General features: G+C 45.3%; 1 protein-coding gene across 3 annotated transcripts in view; it reads left to right on the top strand.

Annotated features, from left to right (window-relative positions):
* Window positions 1-16177, top strand: part of c8h10orf90 (chromosome 8 C10orf90 homolog) — a 223571-nt gene that overhangs the window by 18796 nt on the left and 188598 nt on the right. The gene's annotated exons all lie outside the window — the stretch shown is intronic.

Here is a 16177-nt window from a genome sequence, read left to right as displayed (position 1 = left end):
AGATATTGTCCCTTTAAAGAATGATGCCATGCATGTGCAGTAGGTTTTTATTTATCTGACAATCTAGTGATGGTCTGCATCTGTAAGTCTAGTTGGAAGTCTCTGCAATAGTGTAATAATGGTTATAAATTAATCCAAACAGTCAGCTCTGAACAACAGGAGTCAAGAATTAGAAGGAAAGAAAAGAAAGAACTTGCATTTCTGTAGCATCTTTCATGATCTCAAGACGTCCCAAAGTGCTTTACAGCCAATGAAGTACTTTTGAAGTGTAGTCACTTCACTAATCTGGGTATAAAAAGGGGCGGGCTTAGTGCTGCAGGCTGAGTGCAATCGCATTGAGTTTAAGCAGACTTTGGTAAGTGGCAGAAAAAGTCTTTTAAGTGCATTTACTGAATTTTAGTGAGTAAAAAAGTGAATTATTTGAAGTAAGTTTAATTTTTTAGAGTAAATTAAGCTTTTGGGGAGTTTAAACCGGAAGTAGAATATGGGTATAAAAAGGGGCGGGCTTAGTGCGGTAGCGCTGAGTGCGGTCGCATTGAGTGTAAGCAGACTTTGGTAAGTGGCAGAGTTCGGGCAAGTGGGAGGTGAGGGAGTGCTTTTTGCTCTGTTTTGCTTCCCTCTCTCAGGCTAATCCAACACTGCGGAAGCGGAGTAGCGAGACAATTCAACCGGACAGGTCCCCCAGACAGCATTCACGAGGGAGGTTGGTGATCAGCTGGTTGGTAGGTCCTCTTCCTTCTCTTCTATACCTTTAAGTTGGTAAGTCCTATTAAATAGTGGTGTAATATTATCATCTATATCGGGGCAGAGGGTCTTCGTAACTAATAATAAGAAATTTAATTAATTACACAGATATGGGTGAACAGGTGATGTGTCACTGTTGTGATATGTGGGAGCTGGTGGACCCCATTGAGGCTCACGGTGATTACATTTGCGATAAGTGTTTGCTGCTAGAGGAACTCAAGCTCCATGTTAAAGAGCTTGAGACCGAGCTTCAGACACTGCGACACATCAGGGAGGGGGAGAAGTTCCTGGACTCTATGGGCTGGATTTTGCTACGGGGGCGGGTTGGAGGTGGGAAACCCACATTCGGGATTGTTGTCCCGCCTCCATGGAGATGTGGCCAACCCACTGGATTTTCCTCTGATTGACCTTGTTGAGCCCGCCCTGTGGGCTCAGCAGGCCAATTAAGGGCCACCCGGCAACAGGTGACGTCAGAGATTGACATTTCATCTGTCAAAAGCTTTTGGCAGATGAAATATCAGTGTTTAACAGTTGTTTGAAGCTGTCAGGCACTGAGAAACTGCTAATTCAGCCTCAGTCCTTTCTCAGGATAACTTTAAAATCATTTTGCTGCAGAAACCAAGAAGCTGATTTTTTTTTAAAAATCGGAGCTTCTGTGGTTCTTGCAGCCGACTCCCGACACCGGAATGCAGGACTCCTGTAAAGGTAAGTAAAAGTAAGTTAAACTTATTTAAACACTTTAAACACTTGCAAAACACTTACCTTTGCACTCCTGCACCCCTCACTCACCTGAACACTGGGCATCTCGACCCCTCCAAGACCTCAGACCCACGTCCCGCCTCGAAAACTTTTCGTGGTTTGGAGCTGTCGGGAAGCCCACAAACCAGCAATAAAAATCGCGAATAGGCAAAAAACTACCTGTTAACTACCTGTTAACAGGCAGTTTAATTGCCTTTAATCCCTTCCCGCCTCTGGGAGTCGGGTTCCAGCACTTGTCAGCAACCCGACTCCTATGAAATTGACATGGAGGCGGGTTGGAGGCGGGATGGGGTCGGGACCCCCGGATCTCCGATTTTTATCGCCCGCACGCCTCCAACCCGACTCCAGGGGCTTAGGAAAATCCAGCCCTATGTTTCAGGAGGTGGTCACACCTATGAAATGAATTAATGCAGATGTAGTCCGTGGTCAGGGACAGGATGGTGTGACTATGAGTGAGGAAGGTACAGGGATCCAGGATGTAGTGTTGAAGGAGCCGCAGCCCTTGCTCTTGTCAAGCAGGATCGAGGTTCTTACTCCCTGTGAGGGCGGGAGCGGGGACTGCAGGGAGGATGAGCAACCTGGCCACAGCACCGTGGTACAGGGGGCCATTCAAGTGGAGGGAGTAAAAAGAAATGTTGTAGTGGCAGGGGATAGTATCATTAGGGGGATAGATAGGGTTCTCTGCAGTCAAGAGCGGGAGTCCTGAAGGCTGTGTTGCCTACCCGGTGCCAGGGTTAAGGACATCTCTTCTGGGCTGGAAAGAAACTTGGAGTGGGAGGGGGAGGATCCAGTTGTCGTGGTCCATGTTGGTACAAACGACGTAGATAGGACAAGGAAGAAGGTTCTGTTAAAGGAGTATGAGCAGCTAGGGGTCAAATTAAAAAACAGAACCTCAAGGGTAATAATTTCTGGATTATTACCTGAGCCACGAGCGAATTTGGCTAGGATAAATAAAATTAAAGAGTTAAATGCGTGGCTCAAAGACTGGTGTGGGAGAAATGGGTTTTGCTTCTTGGGACACTGGCACCAGTACTGGGACAGGAGGGAGCTGTTCCGTTGGGACGGACTCCACTTGGCCAGTGCTGGGACTAGAGTCCTGGCGAATCATATAACTAGGGCTGTAGAGAGGGCTTTAAACTAATTAGTGGGGGGGAGGTTTCTAGAGAGCAAATAACAGAAATGACAACGGAGAAGGTCATAGACTTAGGTAGCAGTGGGGAAATTAAAAAACAGAACGTGTCAGGAAGGGACAGAAGGTATGGAGTAAAAGGTAAAGTAGTAAAAGGGGGGAAAAAAGGAACTAAGTGTCACAAAACATATTTAAAAGTTCTTTATTTGAATACACGTAGCATTTGTAACAAAATGAATGAGTTAACGGCACAAATAACTATATATGGGTATGATCTTGTGGCCATTACAGAAACATGGCTGCAGGGTGACCATGACTGGGAATTAAACATACCAGGTTATTTAACAATCAGGAAGGACAGGCAGGAAGGGAGGGGAGGTGGGGTGGCTATGTTAATAAAGGAAGGAATCACTATAATACAGAGAAATGATATTGGGTCAAAGGAGCAGGATAGTGAAACAGTTTGGGTAGAGATAAGGAATAATAAGGGGAAAAAAACACTAGTGGGCGTAGTCTATAGGCCTCCGAACAGTTGCAACTCTGTTGGACGGAGTATTAATCAGGAAATAGTTGAGGCTTGTAATAAGGGAACAGCTATAATTATGGGGGATTTTAACTATCATATTAACTGGACAAATCAAATTGGGCAGAGCAGCCTTGAGGATGAGTTCATTGAGTGTATTAGGGATGGGTTTCTTGAGCAGTATGTAACTGAACCGACCAGGGGGCAAGCAACCTTAGATGTGGTCCTGTGTAATGAGACAGGATTAATTAAAAATGTCCTAGTAAAGGATCCCCTTGGAATGAGTGACCATAACATGGTTGAATTCCATATTCAAGTAGAGGGTGAGAAGGTTGGTGTAGTGTATGTGCCTTTAAGAGCCCCAGGTGTGCTGTAATGCCGGTAATTGCCACTCAGGCTATATAAGCCTGTATATTGTGTATATCCGTTAGAACCCCCCCCCCAGACTTTGCTTAGTAAATACCTATGAACCAACTCCTGTCTTCAGTGTCTTTATCAACACATGGACACTACAGTGGCGACGAAGTAGAAACGGACTTACCTGCAATTCGGCAGCATCTCAAGGACATCGATTCCTCGGGCGTCCAGAAGACTCAAGGAAGTGAGAGAAGCTGTGGTTTCACCAGCTGGCCAAGCTGGTGGCAGGTACTGCGCTAATCCTTCCTGGGCATCAGGCTGGGGCTCCAGCGGCTGGCTCTACAGCTGAGACAGGCAGCGAAATCGGAGGCAAGCAATAACGGACTGGGAGGGAGCACTCGGGAGACGGCTGACGCGGCAAGCAGGTCAGCGTTCAGACCTGGAGAGAAACTCCGGCGGGAACGAGTCTCCAACAGTAAATAAAAAAAGAAAAAAAAAGAACGGAAACCGCAGTAAACAGCGTTGTCATCGGCAGCAGCGGCGGGAAAGCGCGGGAAGCGCCATATCTTTGCTGCAGAAAAGAAAAAAAAGCGCGGGAAGCGCCATATCTTTTCTGAAATGCCTACGTCTGGCAATATTGATGCTTTTGATAGCGAAATAGAGGACTGGACCACATACGTGGAAAGAGTAGAGGTATATTGCACTGCAAATGGAATAGAAGATGAAAAAAAAGCTTCAGTACTTCTGAACTTAATGGGCGCAAAGGCATACGGGCTGTTACGAAATTTAATCACTCCAGCCAAACCAAAGGACAAGAATTTTAAAGAAATTGTTGATACCCTGCAGGAGCACTTAAACCCAACACCGCTGCTGATAGCGGAACGATTCAAGTTCTTCAAGAGAAATCAACACAAGAATGAAAGTAACGCTGATTACCTAACCGAATTAAGAAAGCTATCAAAGTACTGCCAATTCGGGGCAGGACTATCAGATTATCTTCGAGACTAATTCGTTTGCGGTCTCTTAAGTGAAGGAACACAAAAAAGGCTGCTTTCTGAAAAAGATTTAACATTGGACAAAGCTTTCAGTATGGCTGTATCATACGAAGCAGCAGCAAGAGGAGCTGCAGAGATACAACAAAAGACACAGGACTTCGGCACCCATGAAATGACACAGGGTTTCGAAAGATGTTATCGCTGCGGCAGACTCACCCAAACCCAGAGGGACTGCTGGCTCAAGGACAAAGCATGCAGGCAATGCGGAAAGATTGGACACATTGCACGGGTATGCCGATCTGGACAAAATAAATCCACAGACAGAAAAAAAAAAATCAATAAAGAAAAGTACAGGAAGGTACAAATGATGACGGACAGTAGCTCCGAAGACCAGACGAGCGATAGCGACTTCGAAAACAAGAAACTAAGCTGTCTCAAATTACATAATGTACTTGCCAAAGATGATTACCAAAACATTTGGGTTACCCTCACGATATCAGGGTCCCCAGTTAAAATGGAGCTAGATACAGGATCAGCTCTAACCGTAATAAATCGACGGGATTACGAGAGGCTATTTTCGCATATACCTCTAAAAGACACATCCATTATCTTAAAAACATATACGGGGCAGAAAGTATACCCCAAAGGAAAAATAAGGGTGCCTGTTTTATACAACGGCAAAGAAATACAAAAGTTTTATTTATACATTCTACAAGATGGTGGTCCACCGTTGTTGGGACGTGAATGGATCAGAAAGATACGTTTAGACTGGCACTCCATTCAGGCACTGACGGTGACCAGTAAGAAAAAAAACAATGATGACATCATACCTGAACGATTAAAAGACATCTTGGCCAACGCCAAAGAAGTGTTTCAAGAGAAACTAGGAACCTTGAAAGGCATCACCGCCTCAATAAAAGTGGAAGATGCAGCAATTCCCAAATTTTTTAAGGCAAGACCGGTGCCATACGCAATACGTCCAGCAGTCGAGGCAGAGCTGGAGAATTTGGAAAAAGCAGGCGTATTATCCAAAATAGATTGGAGCGAGTGGGCAACACCCATCGTTCCAGTCATGAAAAAAGCATTGAATAAAGATAAATCGGAAGAACAGAGAAAAATTCGCATCTGTGGAGACTTCAAGCTGACTGTAAACCCGGTCCTTCACACAGTACAGTATCCTCTTCCGAGGATAGAAGATATTTTCGCCTCACTATCTGGAGGGAAACGTTTCACCAAAATTGACTTGGCACAGGCATATCTACAGATGGAGGTTGAGGAGGCCTCTAAAAAGTATCTCACGATAAACACACACAAAGGCCTGTACCAGTACAATCGACTGGTTTTTGGAGTAGCATCAGCTCCAGCTATCTGGCAAAGAGCTATGGAGCAAGTCCTGCAAGGGATTCCGGGGACTCAATGCTACCCAGACGACATCCTTGTAACAGGAGAAAACGACAACGAGCACCTTGCCAATTTGGAGCAGGTGCTCACTAGGCTGAAAGAACGGGGCCTACGAGCGAATCGCCCCAAGTGCGAATTTTTCCAAAATCAGATATCATATTGTGGCCACATAATTAATAATGAAGGGTTGCATAAGTCACCTGAAAAAATTGAAGCGCTCATAAAAGCCCCAGCACCTGAAAATGTTTCACAATTACGGTCGTTCCTGGGATTAATAAATTACTATCATAAATTTTTACCGAACTTATCAACTCTTCTACACCCTCTTAATGAACTTCTACAAACAGGAGTGATTTGGAAATGGAGCAAAGACTGTAAACGTGCCTTCCATAAATTCAAAGACTTAATCACATCCGAAGAAGTTTTGGCTCATTACAACCCATCACTGCCAATCAGACTGGCGTGCGATGCATCCCCTTACGGCATAGGAGCAGTATTATCCCATAAATTCCCTGATGGCTCAGAACGGCTGATAGCTTTTGCGTCACGCTCATTAAACTCAGCTGAGCGTAACTATGCCCAAATCGACAGGGAAGCACTCAGCCTGGTATGGGGAGTGAAGAAATTCAACCATTACCTACACGGACAAAAATTTACCTTGTTGACTGACCATCAACCCCTCGTCTCCATATTCAACCCTAAAAAAGGTGTTCCCATTATGACAGCACAAAGGCTACAGAGGTGGTCCCTTTTTCTAGGGGCACACCAATACAACATAGAATACAAAGGATCAAAACAGCATGGGAATGCTGACGGTTTATCGCGCCTACTGTTGCCAATGGTAGAAGAGGCACATACAGTAGTCCCAGTAGAGATGTTCCACTCTACCATAGTGGAATGTCTACCAGTAACAAATTCTGCCATTGAAAGGGAGACGAGAAATGACCCGACTCTCTCACGGGTCTACGATTTAACAGTGAAGGGATGGCCAGCACATGGCGAACCACTGTTGCCAGCATTCTCGCAAAGAAGAGAACAGCTGTCAGTGTGCTGAGGAACCTTGATGTGTGGATCCAGAGTGGTAATTCCACCAAACTCCAGGATAAAGTGCTAAAGGAGCTTCACGAGGGGCATCTGGGTGGAGTGAAAATGAAGAACCTAGCTAGGGTGTTTGTATGGTGGCCAGGTATCGATGGAGACATCGAAGAAATGACCAAGAGCTGCCTAGGATGCCAGAAGGTCCAAAACGCTCCACCACAAGCCTCTTTACATCCATGGGAGTGGCCCTCATCTCCCTGGCAAAGGGTGCACATCGACTTTGCTGGTCCATTTATGGACTCAATGTTCTTAATCGCGGTTGATGCACACTCCAAGTGGCCGGAGGTAATAAAGATGTCCTCCACCACCACGGAAAAAACCATCACAGTATTAAGGACCATATTTGCCAGGAATGGGCTGCTGGAACAGATATGTTCTGATAATGGACCGCAATTTGTGTCCGAAGAATTCAGAAAGTTCTTAAAAAACAGTGGGGTTAAGCACTACACGTCCGCCCCATACCATCCCGCCACCAATGGATTGGCTGAAAGGTTTGTCCAGACCTTCAAGAAGGCCATCAAGGCCATGGGTAATGAAGACATAAAACTTCAGCACAAGGTGGATAACTTCTTATTCGCATACAGGAATGCAACACATATGGTTACCAACCAAACTCCCGCCATGATGTTCTTCAATAGAAACCTAAGATGCCGGCTGGATTTGGTCAAGCCCAACATCAGAAGGGACATGGAGAACCGGCAGTTTCAAGGCATGAATGAAAGGCCAACTAGAACCTTCCAGATAGGTCAACAAGTTTTGGCCTGGGACTACCGTACCGAGAAATGGCAGCCTGGAACTATCTGCACACGACTAGGACCACTGATGTATACTGTGGACATCGGAGAAAGCATAATAAGGCGCCATGCTGTCCAAATCATAAAGTCATCCGAAAAGGGACAACCTACACCACAACTCTATACATCTAACGATGAAGTAGAAATACCCATATCTACCTCCGATCCGGTGATACTGGAACCCGATGAACCCGACACTGGCATTCAAGCTGAATCAGCCTTGCCAGAAGAACCTACTACACCACCAGAAACTACTACACCCCTGAGGCGTTATCCGGACCGAGTCAGGAAGCCTCCTGAGAGACTGACTTATAATTAATTAACTACAGCAATGTATATTATTTTTCTTATAACATGTAATTAATAATTACTTAAAATATGATGTACTGGTTAGCTAAAAGGGGAGGAATTGTAGTGTATGTGCCTTTCAGAGCCCCAGGTGTGCTGTAATGCCGGTAATTGCCACTCGGGCTATATAAGCCTGTATATTGTGTATATCCGTTAGAACCCCCCCCCGCCAGACTTTGCTTAGTAAATACCTATGAACCAACTCCTGTCTTCAGTGTCTTTATCAACACAGGGACACTACAGTTGGATCTCAAACAAGCATGCTGAGCTTGAATAAAGGAGACTATGAAGGTATGAGAGCGGAATTGATTAGAGTGGACTGGGAAAATAGATTAAAGGGTAAGACGATACATGATCAGTGGTGTACATTTAAGGAGTTATTTTACAACTTCCAAAAAAAATATATTCCACTGAGGAAAAAAGGGTGTAAAAGAAAAGATAGCCATCCGTGGCTAAGTAAAGTAATTAAGGATAGTATCCGACTAAAAACAAGGGCATATAAGGTAGCCAAATCTAGTGGGAGGATAGAAGATTGGGAAGTCTTTAAAAGACAGCAAAAAATAACTAAAAGATTGATTAAGAAAGGGAAGATAGATTATGAAAGTAAATTAGCAAAAAATATAAAAACAGATAGCAAAAGTTTCTATAGTTATATAAAAAGAAAAAGGGTGGCTAAAGTAAATGTTGGTCCCTTAGAGGATGAGACCGGGAAATTAATGGTGGGAAACATGGAGATGGCAAAAACGCTGAACAAATATTTTGTATCAGTCTTTAAGGTAGAGGACACTAAGAATATCCCAACACTGGACAAAGAGGGGGCTCTAGGGGGAGAGGAGCTAAATACGATTAAAATCACTAAGGAAGTGGTACTTGGTAAAATAATGGGACTTAAGCCGGATAAATCCCCTGGACCTGACGGCTTACATCCTAGGGTCTTGAGGGAAGTGGTGGTAGGGATTGTGGATGCATTGGTAATAATTTTCCAAAACTCCCTGGACTCAGCAAAGGTCCCGGCAGATTGGAAAACTGCTAATGTAACACCCTTATTTAAAAAGGGTAGTAGGCAGAAGGCTGGAAACTATAGACCTGTTAGCCTAACATCTGTGGTTGGTAAAATGTTAGAGTCCATTATTAAGGAGACAGTAACGGGACATTTGGATAAACATAATTTAATAGGACAAACTCAGCATGGTTTCATGAAGGGGAAGTCATGTTTGACAAATTTGCTGGAGTTCTTTGAGGAAGTTACATACAGGGTGGATAAAGGAGAACCAGTGGACGTAGTGTATTTAGACTTCCAAAAGGCATTTGACAAGGTGTCACACAAAAGATTATTGCTCAAGATAAAAAACCACGGGATTGGGGGTAATATTCTGGCGTGGGTGGAGGATTGGCTCTCTAACAGAAAGCAGAGAGTTGGGATAAATAGTTCATTCTCAGACTGGCAATCAGTAACTAGTGGTGTTCCGCAGGGGTCAGTGCTGGGTCCCCAACTCTTTACAATCTATATTAACGATTTGGAGGAGGGGACCGAGTGTAACATATCAAAGTTTGCAGATGATACAAAGATGGGAGGGAAAGTAGTGAGTGAGGAGGACATAAAAAAACCTGCAAAATGACATAGACAGGCTAAGTAAGTGGGCAGAGATTTGGCAGATGGAATACAATACTGGAAAGTGTGAGGTTATGCACTTTGGCAGGAAAAATCATAGAGCAAGTTATTATCTTAATGGCAAGAAACTGTGTAAGAGCCATAAAAGCTTAAGAAAATACTTTAAAATATTGGTTAAATAGCATAATACAGTTAATTTACCTGATTGACTTATTGTATTAAGAAACCCCCTATTTTCTTGCTCCAGTAGTATAGTCCGAGACACCCCCTTCATTCTTGCCACAATGGTACAGTCCCTAAGCCACACATGGTATGCAGCCATTTTACAGTTTAAACTCCACGTGGCTGAAGGAGGCAGAAGTTGTGAGGTTTGGAGCAATACAGTTTTTGACCGTGTTCGTTTATACGTGTTTGCTTTGTAATTCTGTTCGTAAAGTGTTATAGTAAACAGTTTAAAAGACAAAGCTACGTTTGGGAACGTTTTATTTCGACACGCGTCTACTCGTTGTTAAAAGCCCCACAGCTCAGTGGCTGCCTGTTTGGAAACTAAGAAGCGCCACTACATTAGTCAAAAACTTGCTCCCTAAGAAGGAAAGGACGGAATCGTCGGCGAACGTATACATGAATGGTCACGGAGCCAGACGACAATATAAGAAAGCGAAGGTACAGTGACTGTTACTTGCTCTGTTCATTCTATTGAGAAGCTAAATAAGAGCTGCGGGTAAAATGGCCGAGGCCTTACGGAGCCAGGAGCTTCCCCCAGCCAGAAGGATTGCTGGCCAAAAGAGGGAAATAAAGCTCCCCCCAAAGGCAATGGAAGAGAAGTTACATAGAAGCATAGGTGCAAGGAAGGCTAAATTAGCTCAGATAACTGGAAAAATGAAGATAATTGATCATCTCATGGAAGATAATGCTAATATTAAGAAAGCTGAAGACATAATGTATTACGATTTCTCCAAGCTGCATGAAGAATTTAATGTACTCAATTAAGATGTATTAGCACTTCTGTCTGAAGAAGAGGGAAACGCTGATCAGCACAACTGGTTTAATCTTAAATCAACCAGCATTAAGGACTATATCAAGGCCACAGAACAGTGGATGTTAAAGATTCGTCAAGATGCTGATACAGCAGAGAAAGAGAAAGTTGACGGTGAAGTCGGACCAGACGATAGCATTTCAGAGACTTCCGCCAGACCGAGCAAAAATCGAAAAGAAGGTAGCTCTGTTTCTGGACGCAGGTCAGTCGCTTCTACCACAAGCTCGTCGCGACGCATGAGAGAGGAGGTTGAACGGGCGGCGTTGATGGCGCGCGCAGCATCTTTAGCTGAGAAGCAAGCTCTTGAATGGGAAGAGGCCCAACTGCAGGTCCAAGAGGCCCAACTGCAGGCCCAACAGGCCCAACTGCAGGCCCAAGTGCAGGCCCAACTGCAGGCCCAACAGGCCCAGGTGCAGGCAAAGATAGAACAGCTGGAGATAAAAACAGCTATCGCGGTCTCAGATGCCAGGTTGAGTGCGTATGAAGGTTATGAAGGCTCACGGGACGACGGGAGCGAATACTGCCAGTCAATGTTGTCACATAGAGTTGGATCCAGGGCACCTTCAAGAGTTACAAGAGAGTCCGAAGGCAATCCCCTGGCATTACAGCGTGGAAGAGTGGCCTCTCCACTAACAGGAGCACGTGATGCTACCCCAGACATCAGACGGTCTAGACTAGACCCTGCTGATGACCACCAGAGGCCTGAAGACACAGGGAGAAGCCTATACCGAGTGATGCAACGTCAGAACGAAATTACAGAGATGCTTGTAAAACAACAGAATCTGCTTCGACTCCCTCAAAGAGACATACCAGTGTTCCAAGGCGACCCACTCAAGTATAAGCCCTTCATCAGATCCTTTGAACAAGCCATTGACTCCAAAACAGAGAGCAGCAGTGATAAGTTGTACTACCTGGGACAGTACACCAGTGGTAAACCACAAGACCTGGTCAGAAGCTGTGAACACATGAGACCGGACCGGGGATACATAGAAGCCAGGAAGTTGCTGCAGGAGCACTATGGTAACGAGCTGAATATAGCCACTGCATATATTGAAAAGGCTACCAAGTGGCCACAGATCAGATCGGAGGACGGAGAGGCATTGAACGCATATGTTCTTTTCCTCATAGGATGTCGCAACACCATGGAGGATGTTGAATTCATGGAAGAGATGGACAATCCTACGACTATGAGAATCATCATCTCTAAGCTTCCTTACAGGATGAGAGAACAATGGAGAAGAACAGCCTTTGAGATAATGGAGAGACGGAAAAGTAGAGCCAGGTTTGCAGACTTAGTGAATTTCATAGACAAACAGGCTAAAATTGCTAGGGACCCATTGTTTGGAAACATCCAGGACGCCAGCCCGACCACCGATGGAAGAGTGAAAGCCAAGCCTGTTGAATCAAAGACTCTCAGGAAAGGTGGTTCCAGGGGAAGCAGCTTTGCAACTATCGTCACTCAGGCCGAGGAAGAAAGGCCCCAGAACTCATCTCCCAAAAAGAGCAGCACAGTGACGCCTGCTAATGCCTTTCAGAAGCCATGCTTATTCTGCCAGAAGAATCATACATTGGATTTCTGCAGCGACATCAAAGCACAGCCACATAAGGACAGAATCGAATTCCTGAAGTACAACGGCCTATGTTTTGGATGTCTCTCTCAGGGGCACCTGAGTAGAAACTGTAAGCAAAGAACAACATGCAGAGAGTGCACTCGGAAACATCCCAGTCTGCTGCATATCCATAAAGAAGAACAAGTCTCTAAGAAGAGTGAAGAAAACAATACCGACGAGAAGGTTGTTTCAAGTGCTCTGGTGTCGCTAGAACCAGAGACTTGTGGACTCACTGGGGCCGGTGACAGTGATTGTATTCTTGCCATCGTACCAGTAAAGATCAAGTCTAAGAGGAGCGAGAAGCTTGTGGAGACTTACGCCTTCATGGATCCAGGTAGTTCAGCAACGTTCTGCACAGAATCACTCATGCGACAGCTGAACGTTAGAGGCAGAAAAACAGAAATCCTATTACGCACCATGGGTCATGAGAAGTCAATGCAAAGTTATATCCTGTCAGACTTAGAAGTGTGTGGACTTGAAGAGAAGGACTTCATAGACCTGCCTAATGTTTTCACACAGAGGGAGATTCCTGTTAGAATAGGGAACTTAGCCCTGCAGAAGGATGTGGATAGATGGCCTTACCTAGAAAAGGTGCGTCTCCCATACATTGAAGCAGAAATTGGCCTATTAATTGGAACCAATGCCTACAAAACTATGGAGCCATGGCAGGTGATAAACAGCAAGGATGACGGACCCTACGCCGTCAGGACAGCCCTTGGATGGTTAGTCAATGGACCGGTAAGGAGAGATGATGGCAACAAGTCGAACAAGGAGGAACGACAAAATGTCACAGTTAATCGCATCTCTATCGCAAGCATTGAAGAGCTGTTGATACAGCAGTTCAACGCAGACTTTTCAGAACGCAGCTGTGAGGAAAAGACAGAGATGTCACAAGAAGACCATCAGTTCATGGATTTGATGACAAGGTCTACACAGTTCATTGATGGCCACTATCACATTGGTTTGCCACTGAGAAGACAGACCGCGAAGATGCCGAACAATCGCTGCATAGCAGAGCAAAGCGCCATCAGTCTAAAGAGAAAGCTGAACAAGAACCCCGACTTTCACGAAGACTACAAAGGCTTCATGAGAAACATCATAGCGAAAGGCTATGCTGTAAAAGTGCCCGAGGAACAGTTGAACAGAGACGATGGAAGGGTCTGGTACATTCCTCATCACGGTGTGTATCACCCAAAGAAGAAAAAGATCCGTGTAGTGTTTGACTGCGCCGCCTCATTCAGAGGAACTTCACTGAATGACCAGCTGCTTCAAGGTCCTGATCTTACTAATACCCTCATTGGCGTCTTGACTAGGTTTAGACAAGAGCTCGTTGCCATGATGGCAGACATAGAATCAATGTTCTACCAAGTCAGAATCCCTGATGAAGATGCTGATCTTCTGCATTTCCTTTGGTGGCCAGATGGCGATGTTAGTCAAGCGATGGTGGAATGTAGAATGGCCGTACACTTGTTCGGAGCCACATCATCTCCCAGCTGTGCAAGCTACGCTCTCAGAAAAACTGCAGAAGATGGCAAAGGCAAAGCACCATCAGAGGCTGTGGAGACAATCTTCAGAAACTTTTATGTCGATGACTGTCTGAAGTCCGTGTCAACAGAAGACGATGCCATCGCACTGTCAAGAGACCTTAGAACTCTGTGTTCGAATGGAGGATTCCATCTGACTAAGTGGATAAGCAACAGCAGAGCAGTTCTAGCTTCTATCCCAGAAAAGGAAAGAGCCACTGAAGTCAAAGATCTGGACCTGAGCCACGATGTCCTTCCTATCGAGAGAGCTCTTGGTGTACAATGGTGCATTGAGTCAGACACGTTCAACTTCAGGATAATGGTGAACGAAAGACCATCCACAAGACGAGGGATTCTCTCCGTGGTCAGTTCCATCTACGACCCTCTTGGATTCCTGACACCACTCATTCTGCCGGTGAAGCTGATGCTACGAGAGCTGTGTAGAGACAAGAGAGGATGGGATGAAGATATCCCAGAAGGTCGAGCTCAGAGATGGCACAGATGGTTGACAGATTTGCAACAACTTTCTAGCTTCAACGTCAGTAGATGCATCAAGCCCGTGAGTTTTGGAGTTACAAAGACGGCTCAACTACATCATTTCTCGGACGCCAGTGAGGACGGCTATGGCACGGCTACTTACCTCTTGCTGACAAATCAACAGGGCCAGAAACATTGTGCCTTCCTCATGGGGAAATCCAGGGTGGCTCCGCTGAAGCAGGTCACCATCCCGAGACTGGAGTTGACGGCAGCGGTTGTTGCAGTTAAAGTTGACCAGGCGATGCGGAAAGAGTTACAGCTCCCACTAGAAGAATCTGTCTTCTGGACGGATAGCACGACGGTGCTGAAGTATATAGAGAATGAGAAGATACGCTTCAAGACCTTCGTAGCAAACAGAATCTCATCCATTAGAGAAGCTACACAACCATCTCAATGGAGGTATGTAAACACCTCATTAAACCCAGCAGATCAAGCCTCACGGGGATTGAAGGCTGAAAACTTCATGAGGAGTGAAACTTGGATACAAGGCCCAAGTTATCTGCTGGAAACAGAGAGATCATGGCCAGAAAGACCAGATATGCCAAGTCAGATTGCTGAAGACGACGTCGAAGTCAAGAGATCAGTCACAGTAAATCTCATAACTACGAAAGAGAACTTTGACACAGTGAACAAGCTTGTTAACCATTTCTCAGGGTGGCACCAGTTGAGGAAAGCAGTTGCATGGTTTCTAAGGTTGAAAGAGTTGCTGCTACACCTGAGCGGTAAGAGAAAAGAGTACCGAGCCACTATCAGTCAGTCTGAAAGTAACCCCGATAAGCAGAGAATGCTTCTACAGCAGTATATGCATCAGCACAAGACCACATTGGGTAAGAATTCATTGACCGTGGAGGATTTGGCCAAGGCTGAGATGGAGATAGTTTGCTTCAGTCAAAGACAAAGATACCCAGAAGAAATCGAAGCTTTACAGCGAAATACTCCAATCAAGAAAGGTAGTCATATCTACAAGCTGGACCCTACACTGCAAGATGGAGTACTGAGGGTGGGAGGGAGATTAAACAAATCTGCTATGCCAGAGGAGGCCAAGCATCCTGCTATCCTTTCCAAGGACCTCCGGGTTGCTACTCTCATTCTTCAGCATATACACCAGAGTATTGGACACAGTGGGAGGAATCACGTGCTTGCGAAGCTAAGACAAAGATACTGGATTCCAGGAGCTAATTCTGTAATAAGAAAAATACTCTCTGAATGCATTGTTTGCAGACGGTTACACGCTAGAGCTGGGGAGCAGAAAATGGCAGACCTGCCTGAAGACCGTTTGTTACCAGACAAGCCCCCATTTACAAACGTAGGGGTGGACTATTTCGGGCCTTTCGAGGTAAAGCGAGGACGGAGCCTTGTCAAGAGATATGGTGTGCTTTTCACTTGTTTGACCATCAGAGCAGTTCATATTGAGGTGGCACACACGCTTGACACTGATTCCTGTATTAACGCCTTGCGGCGCTTTGTCTGTAGAAGAGGTCAGGTGTCCATTATGCGTTCTGATAATGGCACTAATTTCGTCGGAGCGGAGAGAGAACTACGGGAAGCTATTGAAGGTTGGAATCGGCTTAAAATACAGGAAGCCATGATGCAAACAGGAATTAAGTGGATCTTCAATCCTCCGGCTGCATCCCACCATGGAGGTGTCTGGGAAAGACAGATACGCACCGTAAGAAAACTACTCAGTTCTGTACTGAAGCAGCAAGCGCTC

Source organism: Somniosus microcephalus, chromosome 8 (assembly GCF_052327205.1).
Source record: "Somniosus microcephalus isolate GS21.2 chromosome 8, FLI_Smic_1.0, whole genome shotgun sequence".
Taxonomy (NCBI): Eukaryota; Metazoa; Chordata; class Chondrichthyes; order Squaliformes; family Somniosidae; genus Somniosus; species Somniosus microcephalus.
This window is presented reverse-complemented; position numbering and strand designations above follow the sequence as displayed.